At 43.8% G+C, this 20,665-nt stretch overlaps 1 long non-coding RNA gene across 1 annotated transcript in view; it reads right to left on the bottom strand.

The window, feature by feature from the left end:
• LOC131828003 (uncharacterized) overlaps window positions 1-19,800 on the bottom strand; it is a 29,176-nt gene extending 9,376 nt beyond the window's left edge. Inside the window, exon 1 of the long non-coding RNA XR_009352176.1 lies at window positions 19,671-19,800. This is a non-coding gene — a long non-coding RNA (uncharacterized LOC131828003). The remainder of the gene's footprint in view (window positions 1-19,670) is intronic.
• Window positions 19,801-20,665: the final 865 nt, after the last annotated feature.

Here is a 20,665-nt window from a genome sequence, read left to right on the forward strand (position 1 = left end):
AGTAGAGTAATTTGAGCACAGTCTCTGATGCCTAACAGAATTCAAATATCAGCTTCGCCACTTTCCACCCACGTGAGTGGAAATCTGTCCAGTAGTGAAGGCACTCGAGAGCAGAGACACCACTCTTAGCTGGGGAATCCACACTAACAGTCACTGAGAACTTACCATGTGGCAGACACTCATATGTGTAATCCACATACCTTTTCTATGTTAAGTAGCTCAATGGGAGCCCTATTTTTAGGAGAAAAAATCAGAAATGCAGAGAGGCCAAATAAATCCCCCAGTGTCACAGCCACAGATGGCAAACTCATGCACAGAGCCTCTGCACATTGCCATAATCAGTTTCTCATTGTTTTTTAAAAATAACTTCAGGAGGGGTGCCTGGGTGGCTCAGTGGGTTAAAGCCTCTGCCTTCAGCTCAGGTCATGATCTCAGGGTCCTGGGAACGAGTCCCACATTGGGCTCTCTGCTCAGCGGGCTCTCTCTCTGCCTGCCTCTCTGCCTGATTGTTATCTCTGTCAAATAAACAAATAAATAATCTAAAAAAAAAAAAAGACAAAAACAAAAACTCCAGGATATAATGCATTGAAAACATGCACTTTTTAATTGTTGGTGGTTCATATTTATAATATGAATTCTATGTTCCCAATCTGGGGGAGCTGCTGTATCATAAATTTGAAAAGAAGAGCAGTCATGTGGCACTTACAGAAAATACCACTAAGCCTGTGTCCGAAGCATCCATTATCTTCGCAAAGTATTTCAGCTTAACTGTACCATATATCCAAAGACCCTTCTAGTGTCGTGAGTGACTTCCTGTGGTCAGTAAACAGCATTCTACACTAACCGTCAGAACACACAGATCTGGTGTGTAGCGAGCATGACTTCCTCATGTCCCGTCAAAAGAAAATGAGGCTCAATATAACGGAATCAGATCTTGCAGATACAGAAGCACATCTGATCCCTGGCAGAACTAACACTCCCACTGAAAATTCCTGACTCACAGTTCAGAAATGAGCAAGAACGCATGATGAGTTTTTCAGTTCATTAGTGTTTTGGCTAGAAAAAATAGGACAACTCATGTTTATTGGAGATCTATTTTTTTTTTAATAAAGATAAGCTAACCACTATCTCATTCACGTACCTCACCTCTCCAACGTGAGAATGAGGGGTTAAAAACAGGGCAATCTGTCACCATGCCAGGTTATCACTTCCCACAGGCATTCCAAGAAACACAGGTTTATCAGAATCAGGGGAACATGCCAACATTGGAGAAAACTCATGACACTGCGATTTCCTGTTCAATTTCTAACCATCTTTGTTTGACTTTGGGTCCATGAAGGCATCATGTTTATTGTATTCAGCATCTCCAAATGCTCAGCACAGGATTTTGGTGGAGAGAAGATGGTCAACAGATTTTTGATGAATGAGTAAAATGAAAATGAGCTTATATTTAAGGATGGTTTTCTGCTGGCCAGGCTGATAACACAAAGTAGCTTTCTCCTCCCAAACTGCTCCTAGAGTACCTTATTCACACTGACCTCACGGTGTTGGCCTCAGCCCTTCTACACAGCCAGACAGCCTTTCCACTAGCATATAAACGCCTTGATGGCACCCCCCTTTTTTTATTTCTTTAGTTTCCCCCCTAAAACATATTCCCCTATTAATAACCTGAGCCTAATTCATGTCACCTTCTAGGAGCTCACTATATGTTTATTGAATGAAACAGAATCTATAATGAAGAGGTTAACCAAAATGATCTCTCAGATACACTTTCAATCCTAGTGATGCATGATTTTAGCATGGGCTATGAGAGATCTTCTAAATATCCTCATATGCTTCTGTATTTTGTTCATTAAGCTATCTGTAACTCACATAATCATTGATGTGGGAATGCCCAAGGAATATGCATCCCCTTGGGAGGCCAAGATTGGAAATAAACACTCCCTTTGTTAATGTGTTCTAAGATGGCATGTACTGTACCCAGATGCGAGCAAGGCGATTTTAGACAATGATACAATATTGTTGGTTTTATGTTTCTTTTATCTATTTTGGTTTACTTTATTCCCAAAGACTGTATTTTAAGATGGGTAAACATAGTAATTCTTTTATCCAGCCAAATATATTCAAGTTTTATTAAGTAGGAACCAAACTGTATTCTACATCAGAGAACTAAATAAAAGATCCTCACGTTCTTCAAAGAGTATCTATTATGAACCATACTTATTATAGATTATGCTAGGATGCCATGAGGACAGAGATCATCATCTAAAATTTTTTTGCTGTATGGCAGAGTCAGAAGGCAGCTAGGCCTCTATTGTGAACTGCTCAAAGGAGGGAGGGTGCCCAGAAAACTAAATTACAACCAGAATAAAACATTCTGTGTTACGTACAAGTGGGAATTGTCAGGTCAGCTAAATCAATTATTCACCATTTGTCCAATTTGGCTTTTTATAAATCTTCATTTTCTCATACAGCAAATTGCCAGTTGGCTGTGAAGCCCTACCCAGTCAGTGATGAGGACAGAATGCCAAACATTAAACTGAGGACAGTTGCAAAATTTACATGTCCCGCCCCTCAACTTGCTTCTTTCTTTCCTTCCTTCCTTCCTTTTTTTCTTCCTTCCTTCCTTCCTTTCTACACATTCTATTGCCCAACAGTCATTATTTTTGTCTGATTTTCATATAAAAATCATAAACAGAAGCCAAAATCTCCTCACCTGACAAGTGAGAATTATGTCAATTTTGTTTTATGATTTTGAAGCCCAAAATTCCAGCTGATAACCTATCACTGGGGAAAGTTAGGAAAAGCACAGATAATAACAGGATAATGGCTATAACAACAGACATTCCTAGTGTCTATGTTGTGGCAGGCAAGCACTTGACATATATTGTTTTGTTTCATCCTGACAACATCCTGTGAAGATGTTATACCTTATACCTTATATCTTATACCTGATACCACTTTACAGCTGAAGAAGCTTGGGTGTGAGATGTTGAAAAGCCTGTCCAAGGTCACGAGGTTAGTATTAGCAGAGCTCAGAGGCCAGAGGTATTTGACAAATGGTCATTTTGATCCCATGCTTTCCTTCTCTTAATTTCCCTTCTTCAGCATGGGTCATGGGGCCATTTTCTCTCTCTTGCTACCATCGCTGAGAGCTCTGATTTCAGCAACTTCCGCACCCCAAAGCCCCTTCTGCAGTGACCCTTTATTAACAACATGATCCATTTATAAGAATATTCCTGAACTCTGCCCTTGGAATCAATATCTTCTTATCAATCAGCTGTAGCAAATTCTCTGCAGGGAGCCCTGAGGAAGAAAATAAGACCTAAGAGGAAGCATCTGCATAATTAAAAAGAACAGTCCCCCCTTACAAGGCAAAAAGAAGGAGCAAAAGAGATGTGGAAATTGATTGAAAATTCAATCCCAAAGACCCAATCTTGGACCAAACGAATTGTTTTGTAGCTCTGAACATTTAACTGAATCACTTTAATTGCTAGAACTTGCTAAAGAGCTCTGCTGATGTCTTTGAGGGCCCAGGACTACGTCCAGGGGCCTTGGGTCCTGCAAAGAAGTGGGTTGGTGACTTCAGCCAGGGACAGACTCCTCTCACAGTGGTATTGGAACAATGGAGGTGGGCAGCACAACAGATACAGCTCTTGGCTCTCAATGTTTGCTGTACACAGAAGCTTCTCCACTTACTTATTCTGACTTTTTTTTAAAAAAGGCTGTAATGTGCAACTTTTGAAAAGTAGGGGAGCCACATTTCCTAGGTTTGAACTGTGGCTCCTGTGCTTACCAACCACATGGTATTGTGGCAGTCACACACAGCAGTAAGTCAGAATAAAATTTCATCCATATTGCTCACCACCAACAGATGGCAGGAATCATTGTTGATATATTATCTACCTCTAGATTTCTGATGAACAGCTGTATTTTTGTGAAATGCATTTAGAAATCCTGTTCACAGGTACAGGAGCCGCCATATGGGAGAGCCCCATTCATTGCATATTACAGTTGGTTAACAATACGGAGTCACTGACTTCAGTGGTTTCCAAAGTGGGTTCCACTGAGCACTAGGGTGCCACAATGAACCTTCAAAAGTCTCGAGAGAGAGAGAAGGCAGGTGAAATAGATAAGTGGCACTAAGTAGATGAGTTTCTTCCTCTCTATCCTTTTTTTAGACAAAGCACCTGTGACCTAATATATATATATATATATATATATATATATATATATATATATATATATATTTGGTCTCTGCACTCATTCCTAACATAGACATCCTATAACCTGTGTAATATCCTGAGTGATGCAGGTGATGGGAGAGTCTTAGACAAGAGGTCCTATATCCCTTGGAGGTTCCTGGGCTACAAAAGCCTTTTTTGTTCTAATGAGATGACTCTTGGTGAGCTTCTGCATGGTTATAGGATAGGGGCTTGTCACAAGAAAGACCAAGCCTTGAAAAGAAGTTTGGAACTTTCAGTGCCACTTTGGTTCCAACCTCTGAGGAGGGGAGGGAGTTAGAGAACGAGTTAAGGATGGATCATGTCAAGTGGGGAAGCCTCCATAAAAACCCTGAGCCACAGAGAGCTGCAGGGTTGATGAATGTATCTGGGTGCCAGGAGGGAGACATACCCACACACCACTGGGACAGAAACCTTGCTCTCAGGACCCTTCCAGACCTTGCCCCATGAACCTCTTCAGCTGGCTGTTCCTTCAGACCCTTGTAATAAAGCAGTCCACGCAAGTGAAAGTGAAGGACCCTCTCTGAGTCCTTCGGGCTATTTTAGCAAAGTAACCAACCAGAGGAAGGGGCTGTGGGAACCCCCGGTTATACCCAGGTGGTCAAGCATACAGATGACAATCTAGACTGTGCCTGGCATCTGAAGTGGGGGCAGCCCTGTGGGATTGAGCCCATGACCTTGACAGCAGGGTCAGTGTCAACCCCAGGGGGATGGCTTCAGACTGCACTAAATGGTACGGGGCCCAACTGGTGTGCACTGGTGGAGAACTGGTTGTTGGTATGAGGAAAGATCCCACACCTTTGGAGTCTGAAGCACTGTGAGTAGAAAAACGGTTTTCTTTGAGCACCTTTATTCTCATTTGTGCTATTTCTTTACATTCTGTGTAATATGTTATTTGCTTTGGGAGACCTATCAATTAAAAAAAAAAAGAAGTGAGAGGAGGACTCATTCTCTCCAAGAGTGAGGGTATCAGGATGGCCAAGAGGAGGCTAACTGAGTTGGGAACAGAGTATAGAGGAGGACCCAGCCCCACCTCTAATTCCTATTTCCAGGGAGACGTTCTGACCACAAAGGGCTGGCGTTCTTCCTACGCCTAATAACGTCAATCTCTGTGCTGAGTGGACGTTATTGTATGATTCTAGCTCTCTAGTTGGGTCTGGCAAGGTCAGTTAATGCCCATCCGGAGGTCCATGAGGTCACAGATGGGTTGTAAGGAAAGAGCCTGAGTGCTTGGCTCACTGGCTTGGCACTGATGATACAGAGTCGGTGGAGTCAGGGGAACCGGGAAGGAAAAAATACAGAAAGCTTGTCAGTTCTCCCTCAGCCTCTCAGCTTCCTCAGCTGACTCATTCAGAGGACAAAAACACAGGAAAAAAAATACAGAATACCTGTGCCTTCCTATGAAGTGGTCTTTAGGGCAGTCTGCAGTGTCTCTGACTAAGTTGTGACACGAGACCCAGCTGGAAGACCAGCCCTTTTTGTTATTTCGTAACATTTCTCAAAACCAGTCTTTCGATCCAGATTTTAAAATGTTAATCTAGACATTCAGGAGTTCCTTAACAGTGTCATTAAAGTCTTACATTTAAATAAAACAAATTTAAGTAAAATGAAAAATTTAAATTTAATAAAGCATCATAGCAGTTCCTCAAAAAAATAATAAAATAAATAAATAAACATAGACTTAACATATAATTCTGGGATTCCACTTCTGGACATTTACCCCAAAGATCTGAAAGCAGGGACCAAACAGATATTTGCACACCCATTTTCAAAGCAGCCTTACTCACAGTAGCCGAAACGTGGAGCAACCCAGCATCCGTCAATGTAGGAACAGATAAACGAGGTGCTACGTATGTACAATAGAATATTTTTCCGTTTTTGAAAAGGAAGGAAATGTCATGTGTTACAGCATGAATGAACTTCGAAGGCGTCACACACAGTGAAAATAAGCCAGCCACCGAAGGACATATACTGTATGATTCCACTTACATTAGGCTCCTCCAGGAGTCAAATTTGGAGGCAGAAAGTGGAAGAGTGGTTGCAGGGACTGGGGGCAGTGGGGAGTGGGGAGCAAGGGTTTACTGGGGGCAGAGTTTCAGCTTGGGAAGATGGACAAGTTCCAGAAACGGACAATGGTGATTATGAAAGAACTAATGCCGCTAAAGTGTATACTCCCAAGTGGTCAGAATGGTAAATGTGGTGGTATGCATATTTTTACAGCACAATAAACAAAACAAGATCAGTGCCAGGCAGCACGCTGAGATGTACACACGTACATGGTATTCAACACACAGGAACATTCCGAGCACGACACCCACATGTTCTTTGGCCTTTAACTCCACTCTGACATTGTCCAGTAAGGACTCTCTTATCGAGAACACAGTAAACAGGATGCCCATTGTGGCGGGAACTAAATTTCTGGGGAAGGATCCTGGATTTAATCCTTTTAGGAAAAATCATCTAACTCTGATTTATTGTTAGTATCTCAATGATGGGAGTTATTTTAAAGAGACACCGCTTTTCCTAGCTGCCACCTGGAGGAAAAAGTGGCTCAGACCTCAGGAATGGTCACTTGTGAGCACACCGGAGACACAGCCCCTTCCTGCCAGTGTGCACAACAGTTCCCATAGCACATTGTTTCAGGGATATCCTTATCTTTTTATGGAAAGCACAAGAGAGAAACAAGGGCCCCTTCTCACCAAGATTGTAGAGAGGGTAAACATGAAATCAATGTATGTGAAAGTGCTCAGCAACAGCCCAGCCCACAGTGGATATGCAAGGAACATTCTAGAACGTAGGCTATGATTACTACTCTACTCCACCTACTGTCAGATCCATTCAAAAGTGATAACTGAGCATCAGTTATGTGCCTGGCTCCTTTCAGGTCACAGATGATAAAAACAGTGAAGAAGTTCAAGTGTCCCCTTTCAGAGTGCTGATATTTTAGTAGAGGGATAGAGAATACAGAAAGAAAAACACACTGCCAGTGGAGGTAATGGAGACGAGGAAAGATGAGGAAGCAAGGGAAGAAGAAAGGGGGGGGAGGGGACAGTGCTCTTTTATCTGAGAAGACCTGGGTAGACATTTGTAATCAGAGACCTGCAGGGCAGGTGGGGAGTTTTGCATTTGAGATGAGTGAAGGGTGGTCTGGGGAAGGCAAGCAGCAAGCAGAACTCCTTGCGGTGGGGGAAATGCTTAGAAATTTCCTGAAATTGCACAAAAGCCAGAGTAGCTAGAAGAGAGTAGGAAGGGCGTGGAAGTATTGGAACATGAGGTGAGAAAAGTGTGTGGACTTGTGCATGTGCTCACGTGTGTGTGCACATCTGGAGGACAGTGTGCCAATTACGCAGAGTGTGGCTAGGAAACCCTTTCTGCAAAAGGCTAACAGCAAATATTTTAGATCTGGGGGCCGTAGGGCTCTGTCGCAGGCATTCAGTTCTGCTTTTGCGGCGTGACAGCAGCCACAGACAAAGGGTAAACAAAGGAGCAATAACAAGAAAACAAAACAGGTAGTCTTGAGGGTCCTGGTGAGGTCTTTGGCCTTCCCTCAGTAAGAGAGAAAATCACCGGGGGTTTCTAAATAAATGAGTAACAAATTGTGACTTCGTGACTCACGATGATCACTCTGGAAACCAGGTGAATCCTGAGGAGACTTTTATAATAGTGAGGTGGGACATGGGGGTGGTCTGTATTCAAATCAGGAAGGAGAATGTGTTCTGACAGTAGAGCAGGAGCAAGTTGCCGACAGATTGGATTAGGGATATGAGAGACAGGAGCGGGAGGTGACAGTCGGCTCTGTAACCTGGACAGGGGGCAGAAGGAACTTCCGGTTACTGGATCCTGAAGGACTGTAGGATGAGGAACTTTGCAGGGGAGTCGGGAGTACACGTTTTCTCACAAGTGCAGGTGGAGATGCCAAGTGGACCAGTGGCTGGTCATTGCCAGCAAAGTGGAGTGCCCTGGATTCATCAGTGGGGAAGTCACTGGGCTGTGGATGGCATTACAGGCAATCCGGCTGGATGGAACCATGCCAGAGGGAAGATGAGAGAGATTTACCACATGGGGTGTGCTGTGTAACCTGAACTACAGGACCTCCATGAAGGTGAAAGCTCAGGAGCAGGTTAGCCTCAGGTAAATCAGGCTCTGGCCATGTGCTTTCTTAAGCGAATGAGTTCATCTCCCTAGCCCTCACTCTACCCCATTGTACTCGGTGCATAAAATAGTGAGGATTATAATACCCAGCACCTAGCAAGCTCTCAGAAAACCATGCCATTCTCCTGTTTAAAACCTGCAATGACCTCTATTCCTTCTTGAAATAAAATCCACAACCCCTTGGAGGCCTGGCCTCCAAGTTGCTGACTGTTCTTGGTCTCTGTTGGCCTTTTTGGCTTCTGCTGCCCCAGGCTCCCTCTGGTTCTAGGCTCCTCACACCTGATCTCCGTTCTGTCCCACAGCTGTATCAAGACATTTGCTCCAAATTACTTTTCACTTTTCTTTTCTCCTAGTTCTTTCTAGCTCCTCCTTTAAACCGCCGCTGAAATGTCACTTCCTTGACCAGCGGTTCCCTGGACAAGCTGACAGCATCACAGCATTTAGCAATTTCCTACAGGCACACCTGCACTCAGGTGAAAATGGGATTAATTTGCATCGCCACCGGCAGGTGTTCCGGAGAGGTCTGGTCTACTCACGATCAGATGAAGGGCAAGGAAACCAGTGTTTCTGAAGTGTCTATTTGATTTCAAGGACTATGCTATGCACTGTCTGTACAGGTCTATCAATTAAACTTCCAAAGCACATTGAGGTCAATGTTATTATCCTTCTTTGAGAGATGAAGAAGTAACGATCAAAGATGTGAAGCTAGCAGGTGATGAAGCTGTGTTTTAAACTCAAGTCCATGTCCTCCCTGACATGCCCTCCCTCCTCCATACCACACAGCACTGAAAGATAGGTCCTATTTATGCAAACCTCGTAGCCAGCTTTCTGGGAACAAGAGCTATGATTATTTGTCGGTAATTATACATTGCTATCACATCGCCTATAAAACGTAATTCTAAAGACAGTGGGGAAAGCCCCATTCCACTCTGCGTCCCTTTTCTCGGTGCCTTTATGGAGTGAGGCCCTTTGGGCTAAATTCTCTTTCATGATCCTGTAGGTGGATCCACACTGAAGCAGGTGCTAACACATGACCGCCCCTGACAACCATCAGAGGAAGGCGCCACCCTTTGGCCTCTGGGAGGAAACGAGCATTTTGTAATGTACAGAACTGCCAAATCACTACGCTGTGTGCCTGAAACTAACACAATATTGTATGTTGACTATGCCTCAGTTACAAATAAAAATGTTTTAAAAAGAAGTAATCAAAACAAAACAAAACGTGTCACACTTTGGTGACAGGTGTTAAAAGAAAATTGGTGCATAAAAACAAAAACAGAAAGGAAAGAGACCCTGTGCCATTTCCACTGGTTTTGCATTGCAAAGCAGAAAAGGGGATAAGACCTAGAGTCAATATACCCTAAATCTGAACCCTTATTTTGTTGTTATCTCACACATAAATAAAGGAAAGGCCCTATTTCCCCAGGAAAGCTGATGTCTTCCTCTCTCTGAGTCTAACTTTAATCAAAATACCAAATTCACAAAGTGGTTATGAAGCCAAACTAAGAACAGGAATTTAAAGGACTCCTGCTCGGACCTGTTCCTCTTGTTAAACCTGCAGCACAGGGTGCAAAACGGATGTTCTGGTGGGTAAGGCATAATTTCCACAGTCCTCAAGCTACTTCATTTATAAATGGTGGGACTGAGACTTCATCAGTGCCCCCATGAGCCAGGGATCCACAGTAGACAACCACCACCGGAGATTTCCTTCTGCATTGAAAACGTATGCCTCTGTGAGGGAAAGTGCTTATTTTAATCTAAGGCCTATAGCAGGCATTTGCCATTTTCTCAACATCCAAAGGGGTCAAAATTGTTTGTGATGCTATTAGCCATTTTCTCTATTTCGATTTATTTATGTGTATCATTTGTCTTTGTTGAAATAGTGGGGTCCTGCGGGCTGGTTGATTTCTTCCCCCCACTGTGCCTGTAATTCAGATAAACACCACTAGGTGGAGAAGGCTCAGATCATGGTAAATTCACCCAAGTGTGTCTCTAGTTCATTTTGTTTGGAATTTACTTCACGAATAACAAATCATTAAAAAAAAAAAAAAAAAAAAAAAAAAAAAGAAAAGAAAAGAAAAAGAAAAAAGGAAAAAGAAAAGAAAAAGTACTTATTAGGACAAGTTGATCCCAGTCTCAATAAATTTCCATTTTCCAAACTTCCAGAAGAGTAAACCTGCTTCATTCTCTTTATTCTGTCTAGAAAATAGTTCCTTTAGAGTTTAGAACAGTTATCACCCCTTTGATATACATCCCTAATGATATACATCAATTGGTTCAGTCACCTTACATATCCCAAGGATTATGTGTTGAGGTCAACCCATGATAACCAGACATATGAAGAAAGTGTAAACTTGACGATGTTACTAATATTATTAACTAATATCAAGTATCAGAAAATCCTTGGTAAACGGTATTTCCCAATAATTGCAGCACATGCTATGAGTCAGGTACTTCTGGCTGCTTAATTCCTTAATTCAATCAGTATTTGTTGAATTCCTAGTATATATCAAGCAACGTGCATAATGGGATAAAAAATAACAGCCATGGCATCGAATTCATGTCTCCAGCAGGGATTCATTCATTAAATATGTAAATAATAAATAATTATGAGTGAATTCAGTGCCATGAAAGAAAAGCTACAGAAAGCTACAGCAGAGATTAATGAGGAAGGGACCACTTACAGTGAGTGACAGGAAGACTATTTCTGAGGATCTAACATCCAAGCTAGAACTCAACAACGAGGAGGCAAATACTCGTGTTCTCCATGAAGAGAACATTTCAGGCAGAAACAAACACACATGTAAGATCCATGAGGCAGAGAAGAGCTTCTCGTGTTTTAGAGACTTAATAATATCTGCAGGGATGGGGTGCCTGGGTGGCTCAGTCAGTTAAGCATCTGACTCTTAGTTTGAGATCAGGTCATGATCTCAGGATTATGGGATTGAGCCCTGGATCAGGCTCTGTGCTCATTGTGGAATCTGCTTCAGATTCTCAGATTCTCTTTTCCTCTCCCTCCTGCTCATCCTCTCTCTCTCTCTTAAATAAATAACTTAAAAAATATATATCTGCACGTCCTGAAAGGAGAAAAGAAGTCATAGAAAAGTGCAAGACATGCTTGGAAAAGTAGGCAGAGGCCGTTTCACAAAAGGGTTTAATCCCGTAATAAGGAGCTTATTGCAAACACAATAGGAAGCTCGTGAATGCTTTTCAGCAGAGGAGTGAAATGATAGGTTTTAAAACAAATGCTCAATACTGTTGCAGAGACACTATATGGATCTGGTTTCAATGAGTGTAGGAGACCAATGAGGAGTATGTTTTTTGTTTTCTTTTATGTTCTTTAATGACTTATCATTCAGGCTTCACCAGGAAACAGAAAGCTCTTTCAGACAAGGATTGTTTGGGAGCTCGATACAGGATAAAGGTGGAAATAAGGTATAGGGAAGCCAGTAGTGGGCATTGTAGTTCCCCAGGGACAAGGAACAGAGGAGTGCCACTACTATACCAGAAGGCACAAAGGCATGAATGGAGAGAAGGGTAACCAGTTCATGGAGACAGAGGGTTGCCTCCTGACTGGAAATGAGACTTTGTGCTAAAGATCCCTGCAAGCCTGTGGCCATCCTGAAAGGAGGGAGTCCATGGAACACATACCCCAACTTCACTCACTCTTTTCCTCCAATTTTCTGCTATTACTGCCCATGAACTGGATCCAGCCAGAAGCCCAAGAGCAAGGGATCTTACTGACGTAGCTTATGCAGACCAGGCTGTTGAGGAATAAAGAAGGATGGAGAATGGATCTGGAAGGAAAAATGGCAAATACGTCCCCCAGGTAATAGTGGAGATAAAGGTGAGTGGAAGAATTCAAAATATAGTTGGATATAGAATTCCCACGAGATGCATATGTATTTTATAAGGAAAGTAGGGGCGAGGCGTTAACTTTGTTCCTTGGGCTTCTATCTGGAGTCGCAGGGTTGTTATAGTGCTAGTTACTGAGATGGGGTAGGTTGGGGATACAATGGATTCTCAAGGAGCTCAAGATTCACAGGCATGTTGAGTGTAAGGTGTTCCGGAGGCATCTCAGCGGAGCTGTCACATAGGCAGGTGGACGAACGAGACTATATCTCACAAGATGTGCCTAATCTAGAGAGATCAGAGTCGTCAACATATACGTGGTGTTTAATGAGATGATAATGGCTATTATCCAGAGAGAGATTATAAAGGGAAGAGAGAAGAAAACCTATCTTCAAGTTCTGACATCAGAGTGAGGAGGAGAAACCAGCACAGAAGACTGAGCAAGTGCAGCCGGAGGGGTAGTATGAAAGCAAGAACAAAAACAGGAATGTGTGAGATCACAGACCGGAAAAGAAGAGTGTGTTTCAGGGAAGGAGGTGGGTCACTTGTAATGAATATATGACTGAAACGGTAGCAGCGCGACACCAGTTCAGTAAGTGGAGAAGTCAGAAGCCAGATTTGAGAAGATTGGTCATAATAAACCTGTAATACACATTTCATTATGTTTTTTTTTCTTTTACTTTAATATATGAAAAAAATAATACTGAGGTAAGTAGATCTTTAAGTTATTAAATATTTTAAAACAGGTGCTCTCTTAAACCCATGCTCTCTCCATTTTGCTGAGTAATGCTACAACTCCGTGACTCAACGCTGCACAAGGAGAAGTCTGGAAGGAGCCGTCAAGTTGTCATCCCCTCCCCCCCACCCCCAGGTTCATGCCACATCTGACCTTCTCTCAGCTCTGGCTCCTGAAGGCAAAGGATGAAAAAGGCTTCCATTCCAAGGAGGGAAAAAATAACAAGAAATAAATGGCAAGATATTAATCTTGAGATCATTTCCAGAGAGGTGTTAAGTGCCCCCATTGGCATTAACAGCAATGAGCCTCAAATATCACTTGTACAGCGAGCTGCTTAGCTCAGCAGATAACAAGTCACAGCAGGCCTTCTTGGGTTGCAAATGTAGTCACTCTGTTTGCCAATTAACTCTTTCCCACATTGCTTTTTATGTAACCAGCCAGGGAGCTTTGCTGAAACAGCACGATCTGCTAGAAAATAGCACTGGCTTGGAGTTGGAAGAGATGAGGTGATACAAACAGTAGGTAGTAGACATTAATAATAATAGTAGTAGAACAGTCACAAGTAAGCCAGAGCCCTTGGAGGATCCCAATTTTCTGAAATGAATTCCCATGTTTGCTGAACTTCATAACAGACAATGTCATAGGCAAGACATTGTTCTTTCATCCCAAGAAATTTCAATTTGTCTCAGTTGTTCTGAGCATGCTAGATAAAATATCCTGTGGTCTTTCCAAGCACACTGCCAATTGTCCTTAAATCATTTGTGATGCCAAAGACTAGATCTCTCCAGGAGCAGGTGGTTTTGTGTCCTAGAGAGAGGCTATCTCATCTGTTAGAATCATGACTTCCAGCAAGGAAGTCTTCTGGATGGCCATAGCTTGCTTTACCTTCTAGCAACATTTAACATGGCTGACCATCTTACTTCCTATAAAACGCATTTTCCTTTGTCTTTCTGATACCACAATTTCCTGGTGGTCCTCCTACTCCAGTGATTACTCTCTCGTGCTCACTTGTGTTGACTCTTTCTCTTTCTTCAACCTACAAATATTGAAGTATCCCGGAACTTGCCTAAATTTCCTTAACTTCTCCATCTATCCTCTCCCCACAGCGGGCACCGATCAGATTTACCATCCAGCACAGGATCACCTTGAGAGAGCTAAAATTCCAACCCAGGCAATAAGTACTACAGGACCACAGGTGTATTTCTAGGTGACCACGTCCTACCTGGCAAAGATTCTGAAATCTTTCTCTATACACTCAGGATGCACATACTCAGTAATCAACTTAACACTTCTACTTGGATTTAAATAAGCACCTCAATTGTAACATAGGCAAAATAGAATTCTTGAATTTATTCCTGGATACCTGTTCCTTCTTAATCTTCACCATCCTAGTAAATGGCCCATCTTTCATCAACCATTCGTAAAGCCAGACATTCCCTATGATTTTTCATCCCTTTCCCAATATCTAATTCATTAGCAAGTCCTGTTGACTCCACCACCATCTTGGTTAAAGCCATTACCCCCTCTTGGCCAGATACTGCAATAACATCTTATCTGGTTTCCCTTCTTTGATTGTTGTCTTTCTATGAATTATTCCCCATCCTTTGAATACAGTATATGCTCTTTGATGCACAAGACTGCCCACATTATGGTCCTTTCCCACCTCACTAATCCCACTTCCCTCACCCTCCCATCTCATCCAACCTGCTCTAGTCTCTCCAGCCTTCTCAGGCTTGGCAGTCGCCCTTCTACACCCTGCAAGCTCTGATCCTCAATAGCTTGCTTCTCCTTGATATCCAGAGCTCTGCTTAAATGATAACTTTCTCAACTGGGGTTCCTCATCAGAACCATAGAATCCAGCAACTGATTTTCACTTTGTCCCCCAGACTTTCTCAAGAACTGCATATTACCAGTACCATTCTTGAGTCCTAGAAGAGAAGTGAGTTACTTCCATCCAAAGTACGCCTTAGGGCAGTTGGACTTAATTCTTTAAGGGAATCCCTATTGAAAAAAGCCAACGCGTGCCCCCTTATCACTTGTGTCTTCAACAAGTGGTGATCACTAAGTGGTATCTTTCCTCATTTGCTTCTTGTTTATTCCCTGTCTTTTCTACCTGACTGTAAACCCCTTAGAGTAAAGACTATGTCTTTTTCCTTGCTGATACCTACATGCATTTGGCATTTGCTGGAGGTAAGAGCAGAAGTACAATGAACTAAGGGAGAACCTAGGAGTGTGAGGATTTCTCTTGAGTTCTTTCGAAAGTTGGCCTTTCCTCCAATTTCTACCTCTTTTTTTAATATTATGCCATGCTATGTATTTCCTTGATATTCCTCACCAAACCTTTATAATTATTTCATTATTATGTGGGCTTCCCGTCTCTCTCCACTTCTTAAAATGTGAACTCCACATAAGAGACCTTATCTGACGATCCTCTGTATCCCCAATGTCTTACTTAATGCCTAGCATACAGCAGTTTTATTGTCTAAATACATAAAAAAAGAGGGCAAATCTCTGCATAAAGAGACCTGGGTCCAGGATGAGCTTAGATCAATCTTTTGTAGACCTTTGAGCTCGTTATTAAGCCTGTTCTTGTGTCAGATTTCCCCATCTGTAAAACAAATACCCATTAAAACCCACCTTATATAGCATAAGGGATAAATCATTTTACTTAAAACTGTTATGGGCTGCCTTCGTTAGAGTTCCCAGAAACAGCCCCTGAAACAAGGATACCAGTGCAGCTGATTTATTTGACAAGGAAGGAGGCACTGGTGGAAGCACAGGGAAAGAGAACACACCCATCAGTGTGGGCAACCGAGCTTAGTCCCACCGAGCAAACCAGGATACAATGCAGAGCATGTGCCTCGGGTTGATCCCACTGAAGGGGAGGGGAGCTGGGATACTTATACACCTGTCAATCTTTGTTAGAGAGCTGTTCTTCCAGAACATTCATCTCCTAATGCTCCAGGTGCCACGAGAATGGCAAATTTATCTGTAAAAGAAAGCTCTCAGGCAGAGAAATACGGGAGCTGCAGCGGGAAGTGGGTCCAGTGTCACTGCAATCATAGGGTGATGGGACACAGAGAGGTGCAGAGAGACGTTTCTAAGAGCATCTGCTCCCAGTGACCACGGTTCACCAGCAATGGCCCAGCATCGACCGTAGTAACCTACATTTAGCAGATACTTGTTTTTGTTCATGGAGCCGCTGAAATGTGCAAACTATGGATAATTGCACATTATTAAAGGAAAAAGATGCTAAATTTTAACCCTCTATTTAAAAACAAATCTATGATCCCAGAGAGTTAAGGACTACTGGTTTATGGTCATCATGGAGATGACCTGAGGCTTGTCCCTTTTCTTTTCATTCACTTGCAAATATTTTTCAGTCATCATAGAGTAAGCATGAAAGCTGCACTCATTGATAACTTCACAGTGATCTTGAGGGGGCTGAACGTTCTCCTCATCTGCAAGGGGGAAGATTTGAGCCAACTCCCGCAGTTTTCCAAGGGGAAGAGGGGCCGCTCCGGCACACGTCTTGTCCACAATGAAGACAATTATGTCTACATCACAAGGCTGCTGGAAGAATTTAGTGGCATCATATATGTAACAGAGTTAAGTATCTAACATAAGTCCTGGCACCATAGCTCCTAGAGGGCAAATGCAAAGACCGCTCTTTTTATTCTTCATTTGGGCACCTAGGATCATTGGACACATAAAAATGTGCTAGGGTGACATTTTAAATAGAGGGGAAAATGAGTGACGGCATGAGCAGGCATCTGGACCACAGTGATTTCTGGCTTCTTGGATATTTCCAGAGAGGCCATTTAGAGCAATGACACACAGAGAGTGCATTTACTGACTTCAGCATGCTGGTGTCATTGGGATTGGACTCTCTGAGAGCTTATGTGACCCTGTGAGAATAGAGACAGCTGCATGATCAGAATAAGGAGGTTCTTCAGATGCATTTCCAAATATATTCTTGAGGTGGGAGGCTAGTCTCCTAGAAATGGGTCTCCTGACATTTGCTTACAGGATGCCAAGTCAACTTGCTCAGTTGAATAGATTTCAACCTTAGGTACATTGTTTAAAAAAAAAAATGGCGTGTTTGGTACGTTCCTGGACTGTAGGCATGTTGGGCAAAGAGCCACCTAGAGAAAGTAAATGAAATCATAGTTTCATAGATCTCTGGGCTAGCAGTATTTGCAAAGAATTGCTTAGAAATATTGCCATAGCCTGGAAGAGCATCAGTTTCAGTTACCAGAAGGCCTGGGAGCAAATTGTGGCCTTACACTGATTACATGGGCAGCATTAGACCCAACTGCCCTAAGCCTCCTGGTTTCACCCAGGAAGCCAATCCAGGTTTCGAAGGCTGGCATGGTGCGCGCATGCGCACATGTGTGGGCAGGCGCAGGTGGCTGTTCGAAGCATCCAGCCCAGCCCTTACTTTGAGATTTCACAGATAAGTTCAGTGAGGATAGGAGGGGTTAAGCTAATTGTCTCCCTCGTGTTTGTAAGTAAGCAAATAGAGCAGAGGTCGGCTACTGCCTACAGGCTAAATCCGTCCACCCGCCTGTTTTTGTAAATGATGTTTTATTGGATGTCAGCCACGCCCATTCACTTCTGTCAGTGTCTAAGGCTGCTTTTATGTTACAACCACAGAGCTGAGTAGTTGTGACAGAGACCAGATGGGCCACAAGCCTAAAATATTTACTGTCAGACCCTTTCCAGAAAATGTTTGTTGGCCTCGGAAACGGAAGGTAAGGGACATTCTGTGAGCTCTTTAATGACTCCATCCTCAAAACTAAGAACTCTTCTTTCCCACTATGACGGGAAATAGTAACAGAGGTGACCTTGAAGGAGTCTCAGGCTTTACTCCCTCTTCCTCCCCATTCTTCCTTCTCCCCATCTGTGTCCATCCCCTTATCGGACAGTTTTCTCTTTTCCATGTAGGGGGCTGGTAAACAGATCCGGACTGAGTTGTTCAAACCAGAGTATCCGATCTCCCTGCAATGGTTACAGTGCGAATGACCTGGGCAGGGTACAACAGCCTGTCTCCTTGGAGCATCAATTTATAGAAAATTATGCAAAATCTTATCTTTTTATTAAAAAAAAAAAAATCAGGAGTTTTTAAAGAGGCAGCATGAACGGCACCAGATTTTCTAGTTCTGCTCTCGGCCCCCTGGTATTCTCCCCTGGAGGAACAGGCATAGCCTCCTGTCAAGATTTGTAGAAGAGACATTTGGCAAGTACATTTCAGAGCCAGGTAGGCTTGTGTGTGCCTGGTCCTTCCGCTTCTAACCGGCCATATGTCCCACCTGCTCTGCGACACTCACTGCTTCCCCCGCTGCCTCGGGGGCTGAAATTTCTGGATGCCCGAGCCCCACCTTCAGACCAAGGAAGACGGAAGGGAGAGTATAGGCTCCCACTGGCCCTTTAAGTCACTCCAGGTGAATTTAAGAAAACACTGATGTGCATGGAAATGTTAGCACGGTGCTGACTCAGAACTGGCCACCCATAAGTGGTAGTTTAGGTGGTTGCGGGCCAGTAGCCCTCACCTAAAACCGCATTCTCCTGCAAGCTGCAGCTTACCCTGGTGTGGCAGAGAGCCAGAGGTGAACATGTCACCCCACCCACCTAATATATTTGCATCGCAGAGCCTAATGGTGCCTTTAAATCACAGCTTGGAGACAGTTTCTGACTCCACCTGATGCCAGCCTCGGGTGGAAGGTGATTGCTATCGTCAGTCTATCTGGGGTTGGACACTACTGCTCATTAACACACAGGAACACTTTCTGCCCTTTGGGGGGGGGGCCTGATAACCTATGAGATGCTCTGATAACACTCCAGAGCTCATCAAATGTACCCCTTGCTCCCCCTGCTTGCTATGGAAATGGAGCAAGTGTCCGTGTGTACATGTGTGTGCACCTGTGTCTGTGTGCATGCGTGTGTTAATCGAAGGCATCCTGATGTTGGAGTGAGAGATCAGAGGTCTGGCTTCTATCCCATCTCGTCCTAGCTTGGGTTCCCAAATGAAGAGCCTGAGTCAGAGTTTGCAGTGAGGTAGTTTATCTGGGAGGGGACCCCAGGGAACATGAGGGAAGCACCAGTGAGTGAAACCAGAACATGAATGCAAAAATACGCTATCAGTTTGGTCAGCACTGGAAGTGATTGTGGCTTAGTCTCTCCCCCACTTGAACTACATCTCTGAGCCATCGACTTGGCCAGAAGGGATGAAAAATGGATGATTTCTCCAACGGTTCCATCCTCCCTTTGGTCAGGAGTGCTCCCTCAAGTGTGAACCTCTCCTATAGCCCTTTAAAGCTGAGCAAGATCTACAGTGAGTCAGAGAAACTCCAAGCCAAAGGACTACCCCCCCCCCCCATAAAAGCCATAGAAACTGCATGGAACTGTGTGCACAGAATATGGGGCTGGAAGGAGGGGAAGCGGTATAAAAAGGGGCCTGATATACAGCTTGCCCGCTTAGTGCCATCCACAGATGATGCAAGCCTCAGCTAGGTACTGTAGGAGTCAGTACTGTATGCACGTGGATATGCGTGACCTCATTCAGGTCTCGCCAAGCCCCAGGAGGCTGGCATATTTCTATTCAACTTACAGTGGAGAAAGCCGGACCTCAGAGACATCAGGTGACCTAAAGGAGCCAAACAGGCTCTCAGACCTGGGCTACCCACCTCAGAGTCCTTGCTCGTCATCATTGAGCTGGGGAGATGGGGATTCTGGACACACGTCATTGTCATCTTCCAGATTCTTGGGGTCCTTTACTGTAAGATCATGTCAGTGACCTCTGCCTCGTTTCTGGGCTGTAATGCAGACAAAATGACAAATGTGTGTAAACTACAAAGACACATATGAGGACTTTTTTTATTTATTTTTATTCAAAAGGCAAGAAACAGACAAACAAACATCATAGCACAGTCCCAGTAGCAGAGGCTGGGGCGAACAGGTTTCAAAGCCACATCCAGGACGGGTGGCCCTGCTTGAACAGGCAGGAGGCTGCCTCAAATGGGAGCTGAAGCAGGTTCTTCCTGGTTTGGGGACAACCTTTCTCCAGGGTTCAAAGAAACAGCTCAGTAACTGGGGGCAGAAGGACAGTTGCTGGGTGTGCCTCTGGTTGTCCCAGGGAAACAGAAGCTAAGAACCCCAATTCTTCTCATAGGATGCGAAGCATCTTTGCAACTGAAAGAGCAAACCGCCCGGAGCAATTACGTTTTTATTATTATTCCCTAGATGCTGTGTCACAAATCACACTTTCCATCCTGGGGCATGTTGGTGCAGAACTGGCGATTGCAGTTCCCATCATTCCACCCGCTGACGGCTCCAGCCTGGCCCTGGGAGCAGCAAGCCGGTGGCTCATTAACTGCAGTGCCTGCACACAGATTGCAAACCCAGTTGAGCAGATGCTGTGTGTTTAAGGAGATTCTCCCCATTTGAAAACGACTACAAAGTCCTTTTGCCTCTCAAACTCCTTCTGGGATTTTTCTCGAAAGAAAACCCGTGAAATCCTTGATGATTTTCCTGTCGACCTTCACTACAGCTCAGCTGAGAGTGCTGATGCTGGGTGTAGCTTTGACTCGGAAGGCACAAACACAAACACACCCAGGCGCCCCGGGCTTTAACATATGGGGAATTAATGTGCCAGACTCTGGAGCGCCCGGAGCGTCGCAAG

This window comes from Mustela lutreola, chromosome 3, assembly GCF_030435805.1.
Source record: "Mustela lutreola isolate mMusLut2 chromosome 3, mMusLut2.pri, whole genome shotgun sequence".
NCBI lineage: Eukaryota > Metazoa > Chordata > Mammalia > Carnivora > Mustelidae > Mustela > Mustela lutreola.